This window comes from Athene noctua, chromosome 12 (assembly GCF_965140245.1).
Source record: "Athene noctua chromosome 12, bAthNoc1.hap1.1, whole genome shotgun sequence".
NCBI classification, from domain to species: domain Eukaryota; kingdom Metazoa; phylum Chordata; class Aves; order Strigiformes; family Strigidae; genus Athene; species Athene noctua.
In genome coordinates, this window is record NC_134048.1 from 16,163,549 (window position 1) to 16,174,159 (window position 10,611).

At 38.8% G+C, this 10,611-nt stretch overlaps 1 protein-coding gene across 3 annotated transcripts in view; it reads right to left on the minus strand.

The window, feature by feature from the left end:
• The window catches only part of SGCD (sarcoglycan delta), a 236,495-nt gene extending 234,285 nt beyond the window's left edge, over positions 1–2,210 (minus strand). For all 3 annotated transcript variants that reach the window (XM_074916280.1, XM_074916282.1, XM_074916279.1), the window contains exon 1: positions 2,075–2,210. The gene's annotated coding sequence lies outside the window, so the exon portion shown is untranslated. The remainder of the gene's footprint in view (positions 1–2,074) is intronic.
• Between the last annotated feature and the right edge of the window lie 8,401 nt (positions 2,211–10,611).

Below are 10,611 nucleotides of genomic sequence, written 5' to 3' on the forward strand. Positions count from 1 at the left end.
ATGTTTGTATGCCAGCATAAGAGTTCTGCTGGTAATTCTACTCTCTTCCCCTAGATGCAAGCTACAGGAGCTCATACCTACTCCAAATTTACAATCTGGACAACAGCAGTGGTAGAGCACACACTGGAGAGGACTTTTACTGAGCTAGAGCACATCCACTGCTTTTTGGCCTGTAAACTAAGCAAATAATTTCATGAGGGGTTTTTTGGGTTTGGGTTGGGGTTTTTGTTGTTTTTTTTTTTTTTAATTTTATTTTTTTTTATTTTTGAGCCACAAATAATGGGAAAGAAAGAGTTCCTGGTTGAAATAAGGTAATAACATTCAGTCATGATCAACAAATGCTTTAATTCTCGCCTTTAAGAGAGAGTCTACATACAGATGTAACTGGGCAATTACATAACCACTAAGATTTATGAATATTATTAAAAGTCCAGTTGATAGAAGCAAATTGCAAAGTACAGGCTTGTGAATGCAAAGCCATCAACAAAAGGTAAGAGCTTCTTTAAAACTTGGCTTCTGGTTAAAAAAAAAAAAGAAAAAAAAAAAGCTTATTTCCTTTTACTGGTGAAGGTGCTGGCTTGACAGCCCTGAAGAGTGATCTATTTATTCAAAGTAATGCTGGCAGCAATGGTACACATTTCTTCCAATGTGTCCATCTCTGTAACTATTTTCAGATCCATCAGTAAGCTAAAGGTTAAAGCTATTTATTTAAACCCACACCCACATACCATTTAAATTGACCCAAATTATTGTCTGAGTTGTAACCTCCCTGTATTAAAGTCCCCTCAGGGGCTGCCTCTTCATTTCAGGCTCAGAAAATTCCTCCCTCACAGGATAAAAGCAGGGTAAGAAGCATCTCCAAATAGAAATGGAGAAGGAAAGTGGGTATGAGTTCATCTTCAAAGAAAGCCTCTTGGTGTTGTGGATACTGCAGAAAACTTCAGTTTTATTAGATAAATATCTAGAGAGGTTAGCTCCAGTCAAAGTACATGTTGATGATAAAAAATCTCATTGTCACACCCATTTTAAGGATTCCTTAAAAAAAAAAAAAAAAAAGAAAAAAAAGAAAAACACTACATGTTTTGCCTGCCTTCGTGCTGCAGCTGGAATCAAACCCACCAAACTACCCCAAAGTGGAAAAGGAAAGGTGGTCCCACACAATCAGCCCACTATGAAAAGAATCTCTGCAAACAGTCCTCTCTGTGCCAGAGGACCAGGAGGACTGAGGAGGAATGGGAGCCTCTTGCAGTCATGCACCAGTTAACATGAGCAAAGTGCCATCCCAGGAGTGAAATTACTCTCTAGGCTGATAAAAGGCAAAGGGAAAGCAGCATCTGGCCTACAATATTTAGCCTTTTCTACACAGTTTAATGCTGTGTGAAGCATGGTAAAAGCAAAGCTTCCTCAGCCCCAGGAAGACAGCTGGCGATGAAACGCAGCAGGGACACCATATGATGGAAGGCTCCTAATTACAAAATCTCTGTCTTGCCTGTCAGAGCAACTGCACAGTAGTACAGCGTAGCTCATGGAGGAGTCAGGGAAAATACAGCAGAGAGAAGACTTGAAATCCATCTCCAGATGCAAACTTCTTGTGACTCTGAGTACAGCTGCCTCTTGGATCTAGCTCCAGCCCAAAAAGATGTGGTTTAGCAAGGTCAAAGATATCCCTGAAGTACAGGGCTTGTCCAATTTTGACTTCTGATGGGGAGCCAGCCATAAAAAGAAATATTCAGCAGAGAATTTCAGTACCGATGGACCACAGACACCCAATTCCATCAGCGTGAACAATAATCCCTGGACACCAAGACTCACTCACACCAACACAAAGCACAAAGATGGGGAAAAAAACCTCCCAGTAAGCCACGAGGTTTGAATTTCATTTGATGCTCGCTGGACTCATTAGAGGAAAAGGAAGACTTCCTCTTTCAACCTATATGGAGTACCTCATTACATACTGATACTGTTAATTGCTATTCCAGTGCCCAGAGGCAAAGACACAGCACACTTTTAACAAGCTGAAAAATATTGTTAAAAACATCAGTATTATAGAGACGAAGGCAAATCCCGCCAATACCGTGAAAGCAAGCCTGCAGAGAACCGAGGGAGGTGACTCCATGCTGACGGACAGACTGGTACTGGTAGCCGCTAAAGCTGATTTAAAATCCACTACCTTTATGCTGCACTTCAGTCACCACTGTGACTACACAAACCCTCCGAGTCTCCTAATAGCAGCATCTCACTGAGATCACTGCAGTGACATGAAGGGTCACATGCCAATGAACTTCTAAATCTGGACTTTCCCTCCTCCCCTCTTTGTTGGTGGCTGAAGCTCTGCTATATTAGTGCATCGGCACCATCGGAATTATAAGGGCACCACCATCTGCTGGGAAGGAATCAAGCAGTGATATTTTCAGCTGTACTACCAGCATGTTTCTGCAATACCGTGAGGGGAAAAAAAAACCTGGAAAAGCTAGCTGAACTCTACAGTAAATATAATTAAGCTCCTGCTAAACCATACGACTTTTGCTAAATTTGAAGCACAAACAACGAAACTGTTTTATCAGCCTTATGCTGAGTAAGAAAGGGATAAAGAATTAAATTTTTACAAGTCAGTATGAGGCAACCCCAGCAGCCCTGCAGCTTCAGCATCATCTGGGCTGTGCACAGGTGGCAGAGCTGGATACCTAATTTTTGAGACAACAGTAGATAGATATTTACAGCAATTGCTCAAAGGGCAAATTAATGTATGTAAATGTGTAAATTAATTCATTGTCATTTGCTGTATAGCTGACAAAAACCAAGTCAGATGTCACATGCTGTACAAGTTTTGGTGAAATCTGACAGGTGATGCTTTTGGCCAAGAGACAGAAGCATCTAATGCCAGAGGCTTAATTTGTGACCATGCTTCAATCCCAACGAGTGTTTGTGTTTCCTGAAAGAGTAAAGTTTTCAGAAATTGGGGGTAAATTTGACTAATCTTGGTCAAAGTTTCAAAGTTAATGAGCCTAGAAGAGAGCCTGACAAAACCTTCTGGCCAGGAGCTTTGATATATATGTTTCTTAATTATGCTAAAGCATTACAAAACCCAAACAGCTCCAACTAATAACAATCAGTGTTGCTGGTTTTAGAAGAATAAACATAATCAGAAAGAACTGTTAAAAAAATGGTACATAACGTACTAGTAAACACAAAAGAAGTCAGTCAGGAAAGTACATAGATTTTCATTTCAAAGAAGAAAAATGGTCACAGAAATTCTCAAATAGTAAAACAAGACTGATAAGCATTAACTCTCCACAAAATTAAATTATGATTTTTTAAAAAAAGAAGAAAAAAGCAGTAGCAATGAGCCCTGATAGGAAAAATGACTGAATTAACATATCAAAGGAAGGAGATAGGAGAGTAATCCAGAGGGTAATACAAAAGAAAAGTTTAAGGGACACCTTGGGATAAGTTTTCTTTGAAGTACTGCACTTCCTAAAATAATAGGAGGGTTATCTAAACACGCCCATCATGCATCACAATTATTGTACTACACTTTTACTTACAGAAAATTCATTACGTAAGTGGAGAGTAAGTGCTCCTGTGGAACAGGCCTAATTAAGAACCTCTCACTATGTGTGGAATTAGTGTCAGAGTCACAGAAGCCAAGTCTGTATTTCAGACCCTGGGTATGCACCCAGGCCACACACGACCCTCCAAAGCAGAGCAACCAGATGGTGACTGAAATCTTTACAGCTAGCGTACCTTTTTAAGCTAAAAACGGTTTAACTGTCCTACATCTCATTTCTTTCTCCTCCATTTCCCATTTCCACACTGTGCCTGCCTCTGACATCAGATGCAGCAGCTGCAAGATCATCAAATGTTACATCACATGCAACTGGCAATATTTAATTTTTTTGTATGTTGGAAAAAAAACCCAACCTGCAGGCCATTAAAATAGCATAAACAAGCACAGAGCTTGAAGACAATTAATCAGCTGTTGCTTTGCAATCATTTCTGTAGCATGCTGCAGATGCATTTCCTTGTGGGGACATTGCATTTGCCTGCAATGGAGATAAACCTGTTTTTTTTAGCAATTTACATCACAATGAATGTTTAAGGAATAATTTAATTATTGAGATGAGTAGAAGTGGCACTAGCTGAAGAGATGTCCAGTTTCTACAAAGCAAGAGACTGCTTGTGGCTGCACAAGACCAAAGGGTTGTGGATGATCTGCAAAGCAAAACCACACCAAAGACGCTCCTTTGGTTTTTTTTTTTTGACTGTGTGGGCAATGCAGCAATTGTACTGTTTACAAAGAAATATATACCCAGTGTATCGCCTGAGGGACTCCTTGGGCAAGGTCTTTAAGAAGGATAATCCTGCTCCCTTTCCTAAAACCATCCATATATTATCACAATGCAGTATGACTTTGGCATGTGCTTTTATTTTTGGAGATTTAAGATCTGGAAATATTTTACCCTATTTAAATCTTTTTTTTTTTTTTTTTTTTTTTTTTTTAACTTTAATAGAGTTAATTTTGCCTCAAGCCGCTCTCCTTTCCCAGCTGAGCTCTGTGACTGATGCACCTTGCAGGTGCAGTGGTGCATCCAGGGTGGATGCGCTTGCCCGAGCTGTACTGCATCCGAATGGGATAACGCAAAATGAGTAGCAGCAGACACTAATTTCTTAACTTTTTTCTCCGACGAATGTGACAGATGATACAGATATCTCCAGATGACTGATCTACATCCAATAATCAAATACATGGCAGATACGATCTCTAGATGAAATTCAGTCTGGAAGTTTAAATGGAAAAGGAAATCAGATAATTAAAACCCTGCCCTTAGTAATACATTTTTTAAAGTGTCAAAATCTATAAAAACCTCAGGCAGAAACATAAAGTGTAGCTGAAAGAGATTAATTGAAAACCAAATTAATATTTTAATTCTGTCAACACGGAAAAAAGTCTCTAAATGAGATGAAGTTCAGAATGAGTACCAAGCACAGTGATTTATTGCCTTTTCTCCATAATTTAAATTACTGTTTCTTTAATGTTCACTAAATTCCTCCCATAGTTTCAGCCTTAGTTTCTCACAAAAAAAGCAGCTTGCACTTCCTTTTTTTTTTTTTTTTCTGTAGCACTTCAGAAAAAATAACATTAAATTGAGAAAAAGCCAGTGGTTTTCTAGCAGCCATGTCAAAAATCAGTTAGGCTGAAGGACCAGAGGTGCGTTAATGAAGTTTTCTTTACCTGTGTGGCTCTGCACTTTCTGTCTAAGCTTGTTTGCCATACAGTCTCCATGAACAATAAGTTTCAAAGAATGAAACTAAAGATACTGATATACCTGTAATGCAGCACAATGCTTTCAAAGCCAGATTGGCTGGTCAGGGCAATATTTTAGCTCCAAAAGCTTCAAATAGTTTCTCCAGCTTTTACCTTTTAAGATACTTCCCTTAAACATATCATCTCAAAAAGCAGTAAAAATAAATATATAAATCACAAGAATTTGGTTAGACAGCTTCAAAGAGTCCTCAGCAATCACTAAACAATAGGTTGCCAAAATTGCAGTCTTAATTAAGTGAAGATTAACTGTGAAATAAACTTAATACAATTAAGTGACATATCATGTTTATATGCATTGATCAATGCCATGTGCAGATCCATATTTAATAATATAATTTTAATATTCAGTTGACACTTCCCATACAACCACTTTTATTAAATGTGCATGATGATTACCATGGCACTGTCAAGCCTTTCCAGCATTCTGTCATCAAACAAATCTACAGATGCTATTCCTACCATCAAATATCTACACTTTGATATAATTACACCAGCACATAAAGCACTCTGAATAGCAACATTTCACGGCAAGGGGATAGGAGAGTCATGATCTGAAAATAACATAGCTGTCAGTTGAGACTTCCATGTTTAGGGGTAATCGCAGGAACACAAAACTGGAGCAGCCTGAGTCTGGTCCCTGCAGAGCAGTGTTGCACCATCCCAGAACAGCCACTACATATCCCAACTACACAACACTCCCAATGACAAATTGCAAATTAGTACCAAGGACCTGTGCCTGAACCAGAAAGGGCCCCATGAAGAAAACAGACAGCAGGAGAAGGAAAGAAGGAGTTGGACAAAAATGTCCAGATGATCCCAGAAGGGTAGCAGGTCCTATACAGAAAAGGAAAACAAAAGGAAACCTGAAAACAGTTCTTGCTTCTGATCTAGAGAAAAATTTCTGCTTCACCTCAAACCTTGCAAGAAAATTAATTCTGGTTACTCTCTGGGCTGTTCTTACAACAGTGTCTTTGCCAGGCAGCTGAGATTTCCAGTAGAACCAGGAGCGGTTCCAAACACCACATACCATCTTGCCAGGAGCCCTCATTAAAATATTGATGTTTCTAAATAAGGTTAAAGAACAGAGAGAATAGAAATTGTGCATTAATGCAAGCAAACCAGCCATGGTCCCGAGGCACCACAGAATATATGACCAACAAAATGGCAATTCCAGTAGGCACTAAAAGGAATCCAGAGTCTTAACGGCCAGTTAGAAGCTTGATTTAGAGCTGGGTTATCTTATTACACAGACAGGTCAAAACCCTCCATCCTCAGTATCATCTGTAGCCTCTTACACATGCCTTTTATAGAAGATTATTTATCCCCATCTTTAAAATATTATACAAATTAATGAACCATTTTGAGTCTTTCATGGGTTTGTCTTTACAAATTAGAAAGCTTTTCTAAATATCATGCTTGAGATAAAATTTAGGTTCTTTCTGGTGAAAAAAGTCAGTGCAAGATAATGAAGCATTCCCATACAAAGAAAAACCAGTTGTGGTGACTTTAGGAAGGGTTTTATCGAACAGAAGTGTTTCATGGACTCATGCTGTTGTTCTCCATAAAATTAATTTCTATCCCATCTGCAAATCTCAGGCCTTAGCCTCAATGTAACAATTGCATCTGCCACTCTATTAATTTTATTCAGAGATGCAGAGTATTTAGAGAACTACTCAATAATTCAGTATTTTCTCTTAGCCAACATAGAGCACCCCTTTCCAGAAACGATCAACATTGTGGGATTCATTCTGATATGCTTACGCATGCAAAACTGGATTACAAGTATATGGGAATAAGATGAACAAAAATAGCCACTTTGCACTTCCTTAAAGCAAGAATTTAATTTTATCTGTCAGTGGCTTGAAAGTTATACTCAAATTAGCTTAAAATTTTAAGAATCCCTTAAGGGCTACATCTCAGCTCATGTTAATTACGTCACCCCACTGAAAGCAACGAATCCATATGGATTTGTACTACCTAGGAACTGCACGAGCAGGAACTTCAGCAAGAAGTTATCTGAAGGCGGCGTTTAAATCTTGTAAGGAAATGAAGCATCTTTCATGTCAAAGTCCCAGACGAGCAGTACTGGAGCTGTTTGCTCCCCTCAGGCTGCGTGAGAAGAATCAACTGCACATACGTGCTTCTGTCTCTCAGAAAGAGGTGAATTGTTGAGCGTGCAAAATGATGGATGGCTCCAGTTAACTAAACATGAGATCATAACTGGTTAAAGAGTGGGGTCTTCCAGTAATAGCAAAACCAAAGATTAATTTAGGGCTTTGTTGAAATCTTCATGTGGCCCATCCTTCAGCTCCTCAATGTCCCTTTGTCCCTTCCTTACTAACCTCCAGTCATGTCTCAATTCAGACACTCTTCTTTATTTTGTTCATTCAAATGTTCTCCAAATAGTTGATTTGTTTGGATACTCATATAAATTGTCTCTGCACCTCAAACAGATGCATTATTATGCCGCACACCAGGATTTGAGAAGAAATACCACAGCAGTATCCTGGGACTTGCTAACTAGACAATAACCCACTTCATTTGCAACCAGCCCACGAGAGCTGTGTGCTTACATGCGTGTCCTGCCAGTCGGCTTCACAGCCACTCACCAAAGTTAGCGGCTCACATGCCCAGACACTACTGGGCTTTGATCTACCACCCAGCTTAGGCTCACGCTTTATTTTCAGGATGTGAAATGTTTCAAAGCTTATATTACAGACCTGATATTTAGTATGAATAGTTGTTCTCTCTTACTAATTAAAAAAAAATAAATAAAAATTCAGCTTGGCTTAGAGTAGGAGAAACATCCCAGCAACCGGATTTTGCATTTGGGATGTGCTCCATTGTGCCCCCCTCAAGCAGCGCTCGGAGTCTGCCTGGCAGCCAGCCCTACCACCTGTATTCCACAGCAGCAGGACAAGCTATTGGTATTCAAAGCATACCCCAGTTAAGACTACCACCATATGCTGACAAAATATCTTGTATTAGATACGAGGACAGCTGTTTTGCTACCACCTTATATGACATAAGGTGAGAGCAAAAGGAAATTATAGGGAGGAGGAGAATTAAGAAAACTGAGCAGCTCAGCCCAGGCATCAATCATTAGTATTATCCTGCTTGGGTATGGGAAACTTTGTGCAGAAAGCTGGATACTGCTCTCAAAAAGTGCCTCTGATGCAGAGATTTACTTCTAGAGCCTTTAAGGAAAAGTTATTTCTAATTTAAGTCATTAACAATGGTTACTGAGAACTGTCAGGGGAAATACAAAGCACCCTACCACCTCATAAGAATAACACAGTAATCTGGAAATATTACAGTAATGTGTCATTTTCAATTTTGTTCTAAATAAAAAGAGGGAAATAAAAATTAAGTATCATATTAAACACAAATGCTATTTCATTCCAGATTTCTGAAGGCCATTCATTTCAGAGTACAGTGCATCTAGACATCTCATTATTTAAAAAAAAAAAAATAAAAAAAAATCTGTGAAAGACTATTGATTTTCTTAGTGAAATTTGATCTCACTTTACAGTTTTTCTAACTTCATTAGAAACCTCTTAGTGAAGTGTGAATTGCCAGTCACTGTCCTTCTGCAAACTCAACAATAATATCAATCACTGATGCATTAGAAAGAGAAAGGGAAGGCAGGAAAAATGTCAGTAGCAAAATACCTTTGAGTGTTTAAATTGTTGTTTTCATGTAGTGAGAAATGCTGCCTCCTCTGCCATTGCCGCCCTGTACCATACAGTGCGGTGCAAATAAAATTACAATGTGAATGCATTGGTAAACTGGTAAGGTGAAAACTGTTACGTGCACAATCTTTGCACAAAGAAAATCTACTCTCCTCAGAATTATTTGTTTAAAAAGACTATTCTATTTATATACAAATATTTACACAGTACTGAACAGCACTATGTTGATCTCTTCTTGCATGGAATAAATTATATTTTAAAACTAGAACTATTCTACTTTCAACAATTTTCAAGAATATCCCTCTTCCATTGAGAACACAAAGACTAAAAGACTTCATTGGGTGTTTATATCCTACTTATGCAATGCAATGGATTCCTAAAACAGTACCATAAACCCTGGGAGCTAGCTGGCCTAGAAAAACTATATTGATATTAAAAAACTATATCGATATTAAAATATATATTTATGATTACAAGTATTTTCCTAACCCTAAATTAAGCAGCCTTGAATTACCTTGTATTTACCCATGGGCAGAAACTGTGGATTAACTGCGATTACAGCAGCTTGTTATCCCAGAGCCCACACGTACACACTTACCCCAGAGCATCTTAGATTTAAGAGGTGAATCAATAGGGTAGTTCTCTAAGATGTCATCCCTAAAGAATAGGAAAAGGTCTTCCCAGATTCAAGCAATATAGTTAATAATATTCCCATGGTACGGATACTAATTTCTCACGTATCTTATGTCTTCCAGGGGGGAAAGATCCTTCTGTGGCATGGGCAACCACAATCAAGAAATACCCTGGGGATCAGACAAGTGCCAGTTATTTCAAGTGAGACTTAGTCATAAAACCATTTTTTCTAAACTAAGGAATTTTTAGCCCAACTTACTTTTCCTTCCCCAATAACTTTTCAATAAAACAGTACTGAAAACACAGTCAACGCTTTTCCTTGACCAGAACTCACTTTTTTCCCAGTCTAACAGTTTTTCCCATTGTCTAACAGTCAACCCAATTTCTAACAACCATTTACAAAACAACTTTAAAATGTTGTGGAGAAAAATGGTAGTTAGAAGTACTGGAGGGCATGTGGGAGGGGGAAGGTCTCATTTCAAATATAACTAATAAAAAGCAACTAACTAGGCTTACATTTAGAAAACAAACATTTGCTATGCCCCTTTGAATACACCTAGCCTACACTTCACATCCATCTCATGACATTAGGGGACCAGATACACCATCATGAGGCACGATTAAGGCTGGTTATCTTTACCAGATTCATTCACTTTAGAAGAAAAAACAACTATCCAGGGGGTATTTTCAAAGAAATAAGCAGCTGTCATGTGCATTGGACCATCGCTGGAGGCATTCCCAGGAGAAAGGAGCCACATGAAATGGATCTACATTGGCTCGCACCACTGCCCTGGGAGGCTGCGAAGAGGTGAGGATTTCAAACATGAATGAGGTGTTTTCCTTGCGCTGTCCAGTGTAACTCCTCAACACGCCTGGCTAACGTTACAAAATTGTCTGCTTCAGCACAACACTTGCCAGAAATTATTAACGCTCAGATTTCTCACAGAGAAAGATTGGCTC